The sequence below is a fragment of the Triticum dicoccoides genome, chromosome 2A (assembly GCF_002162155.2).
Source record: "Triticum dicoccoides isolate Atlit2015 ecotype Zavitan chromosome 2A, WEW_v2.0, whole genome shotgun sequence".
NCBI classification, from domain to species: domain Eukaryota; kingdom Viridiplantae; phylum Streptophyta; class Magnoliopsida; order Poales; family Poaceae; genus Triticum; species Triticum dicoccoides.
Genome location: NC_041382.1, coordinates 562,915,952 through 562,920,294, shown reverse-complemented (window position 1 = coordinate 562,920,294; position 4,343 = coordinate 562,915,952). Strand labels below are relative to the sequence as shown.

The 4,343-nt window shown below is 44.8% G+C and overlaps 1 pseudogene; it reads left to right on the top strand.

Annotated features, from left to right (window-relative positions):
• Positions 1 to 1,939: 1,939 nt before the first annotated feature.
• The window catches only part of LOC119355391, a 9,347-nt pseudogene continuing 6,943 nt past the window's right edge, over positions 1,940 to 4,343 (top strand).

Below are 4,343 nucleotides of genomic sequence, written 5' to 3'. Positions count from 1 at the left end.
ATCATGAAACAAGGAAATAAATAATGACTTTATTATTGCCTCCAGGGCATATTTCCTTCATATATAACTAATATGTAAGTACTTCTGATAAATATTTCAATTTTGGTTTGCGCGACCGCAAAAATATCCTACCGCAGTGATAAAATTCATTTTATTTTTTATCTCTTATCCGCCCTCCAAAAGTTTACCTCATCAATATCCACAGTATTGCACACTAATATCCCGCAACAACGCGCGGGGTATCATCTAGTGTTCCACGAAGAAGCAACCTTGCCTATGCCATCATGACTCCCGTCTATGAAGGACTAGCCCCACTCAGGGTAGATTTTCACAAAGTAGGCGATCTATCTGCCCTTACAAATTCCTTGGTTCAACTCCACAAGATTTGGAGGCTCCCATGCGACTCCTAGCCAATCTAGGAGACACCACTCTCCAAAAGGTAATAGATGTTGTTGTTGATGATAAACTCTTCCCTCTTGCACTTCAAAAGATAATCTCCTCAACACTCAATCATTCTCTCATAGATTTCGCATGGTAATAGGAGAAGGGTTGAAGTGGAAAGCAACTTGAGGGGGCTAGAAATCAAGGATCCGAAGTTGGAGTGGAGTCTCCTTGATTTTAACACATGTGTAGGTGGTTCTCTCTCAGAAAATGGATATGGGAAGTGATAGTTTCGTCCTGCTTGCTCTCTCTAAGAGTAGGTGGAATGAGTAGGGTATATATAACCATCACCAAAAATCTAACCATTATACACCTTTATGCACAACTTGGTGGGACCGGGTGGAACCACTTGATCAGACTGACTAGTGAAAAGGTTTAAACTTTAGGCTTTTCGGTGAGACCGGATGAAACAACTCAGAGGGACCAATGGGTGATGACCTAAGCACTTTCCACACTTCGCTGACACTGATCGAAACCACTAGGAAATTCCGAGATGAAATTGATAGGTTACAGAAGGTTAGCAAGCGCACTTCGGTGAGACCGAATATCATCTCGGTGAGACTGAGTTGCTAGGGTTTAGGCAGCGGCTCTGTCAAGTGTATCTCGGTGGGTCCGGGTAGATGTGTATTGGTGGGACCGAGATTGACTTTAGGGTTTTGGACAGATAGGAATACGAGGGTGTGGTTGAGGTTTTGGATAATATCTCTGAACACTTGAGCAAATGATTCATGATCAAAACCCCTCCCCTTTTAAAAGTATTGGTTTTTTTTATGGACTGAGTGTGATCTCTAATCACTTAACAAAAAACGTAGAGTCTTTGAAACTTTTGCCAATGCTTTGTCCTTTGCATTTGAGGGATTCACATTCACATCACATTACCATATCTATATTGAACTTTCCTGAAATATTCTTTTAATAGGCATTAGTTTGATGATTTATATGTTGCTGTGAATCATCAAAACCATCCAGAGATTAGTTGCACTTTTAGTTGACAGCAAACCCTTCATTGAGAAGCGAAGGGGTTCGACGGGAAACCTGGTTGAGAAGGGGGACGGGGCTCAACGAAGAAGTAAAAAGAAACAAGTGAGGCCGGACTGTTAGTAGACCGACATGACAGATAGTCCAAACTCCCCTATTCTCAACTTAATTTGGAGCTGGATTGTAGACCGTCCAACACATACGAATCCAAATAAAACAGTTCGTTGGATGTCAAAATTGTCCGAACTATGTGATGCGGACAAATGAGGGCAAAATGGGGCTAGCCTTGGAGATGTCCTAATCATGGATTGGGATTTTGTTGCAAGTTGCAACTTTTCGAGATACTTCCGATACATCCGATACAATGAATAAACTAACCAAACCACCCTCGCTAGAAAGGCGTAAATTCCCTGACCCGATTCATCCCTTGCCATCCGGTCGGACCCGACAAGCGCACGCGGGGACAGGTGTCGCCCGCACGGAGGATAGCAACCCTTCCCTTCCGCATCCAACGGCGCCAGTTCCACCACGAGCCGCATCACCAACCGCGGACAGGCAAAGTGACCCACATGCCCCACTTGCCCGGTTCCGGCGACACCCCGCAGAGCGCAGCCGGCGTCGCCTCCCAATGGCTGCCTCCGATCGGCAGTGGCGGAGGTACACCTGTCGGGGTGCGCGAAGCACCGCCCCTTGAAAATGGCGTCGGGGCGACGTGGCCGGGTGAGGCACCGCTCGTCCGCCGCATATTTTACTTTCCCAAAGAGCTTAGGGCCCCACTTGCTCTCCCCTCCGACCGAATCCGCCTCCACCTTCCGCCCTACGAGAGCGCCACTGCCCCGTCGCTTGCACCCGCATCAATCGATCCGACCAAAATCCAGCTCAAATCCCTCGCCTCGCCTCGCCTCGCCGTGCCCCGGCTGGTGCCCGCTGGCCCGCCTCGTTCCTCTCGGTGTCGGATTGGAGAGATCGATTCCCATGGTCCTGCCTTGTACAGTAGCCAGCTGCCGCTTGCTGTTGCATCTGTGCAGCTGGTGCATGGTCTCCCCTCCCAAATCGTAGTCGCCGCCGGCTCACCATTTGTCCATATCATTGCTCACCCCGGCTCCCATCCCTTCTGGTTGCTTTGGCGTTGATTGATTTTGGCGTCTACCCGTCTAGGGTTTCAAGCTCAGCGTCGGCGTTTCAGGTGAAAAATCTATTACCATCTCCCAGTTACTCTGCGTGATTTTGTTTCCCTCCTAGGTAATCGAGTGTAGCTGCTGAGTTAATTGTATGCATGTGCAGCTCTGTGTAGTTTTTGTTATCTCCCGTGTTAAAACTTCGATTGGCTAACCTCTTAGCATAAAATTACGAGCTCCTTGCTTGATCCAGACGCAGGTGCAGGCTGGGCTAGATGTTTTTATTTATTTAATTTTGGGCACTGAAAGTGATACTAGAACCGGCGTTGCTGAGTTTTTGCATTGCGAGGATTCAATCTTAGGAGATTTATTTAGTTGTCGCGCTTGATGTTGTAATTTGTGCCGCAATGTTGGAGATGCCCTTCGAGTTCTGCATTGTTGTTGGTGGGTGTCACAGTTTTCCTTGATTCTAGGGATGCCATGCTTTCGGTAGTGGCACCCCTATATGTTATCATGTTGTGAGCGCTGAGAGCCATAGATGTAGTATCAGAAACTTAAGCTGTGTTGTAGTTTGTTGTTTCATGATTCTGGATTTTGTGAACAATAACCGTGGACATCTCAAGTATAATGACCAGAAATGGAGGAGGATTCGTATTTTTGTTTTGCAAATAGTGGATTATAATTTGCACATCATTTGTTCCTATTTGTGATGGTTCCACAAGCTTTGGGTTGTAATACCCTATTTGTATTTGGTTTGCATGCTCTTCATGCATAGTTCATGTATAAGTATGCCACGGGTTATGCTCCTATATGCCACTAAAATTCAGCGTACCCTTCTCGGCTGTGAATGTACAATTCAATGAAGAGCAACTGCAGAAATATCGCAATTGTATTTCTTTGGATGGCTTACTCAGTCAGTTTAAACCAGGTTTTTAGAACGTCTTCAGTGCTTTTGTAGCAACTATGCGTTTATGCAATAGCTTCAGATTTTGAAAAGGCAATTATTATTGCAATGGTGGAGGTTTGGCATATAAAATGGTCACTGGAGAACTGGATTGTTTCACTAAAATTTAAAGCATGTGTAAGGATGAATTGTTTCACTAAACATCATGATCCGTTGCATGTTTCATGCTACTGCCAAAATATATTAATTTTCACCATTTGGAAAGGAAAATACAACACTGGTCCTCCTTTGTGATTTGACCAACATCTTTTGTGGAAATTGTGGTTTGTGGGGTTGGCGTGGTCTGTATTCAAACATTGCAATTTGCACGCTTAGTAGCTGTCATTGGTGTTTTGACATTTCTGTGTTCGATATGCAATAATTAGTACAAATCCACTTGAGTTGGCCGAGGCTCAGTGTCATTTATTGAAGTTCAGACTCCGCAACAGAACCAAATGATTACATTGGTTTGTAGAGAGGCTTCTACTGGTCTGCCTTAACCAAAGCTTCTTCCAGGAGCAGGTTATATTAACAGGTACTTTCCTGTTTGTTTTCTAGTTCTTGAAGGGGAAATACCCCTTGGCCCTTGGGCGTATATGCACCTGATATGGGAAAAAAATAGTATTTGCGAAAAAAGTCAAAAAATTCTGAAACTTTTTTAAAAACAAACTTGACCTTCTGGAGGTGTTTGGATTAGAGAATGGTAACGTAAATAGATTACGCTGTTAACGGGGATGTAATGGATAAATCACTGTTTTGTTTGGTTCATGCCTGTAAAGGAATTGAGTTAGGGTGTCTTCTTCGGGGTTCTCATGGCCGGTGGCTGAAAAAGAAGAAGAGCAGACAAGGGATGGGAAGGAGAG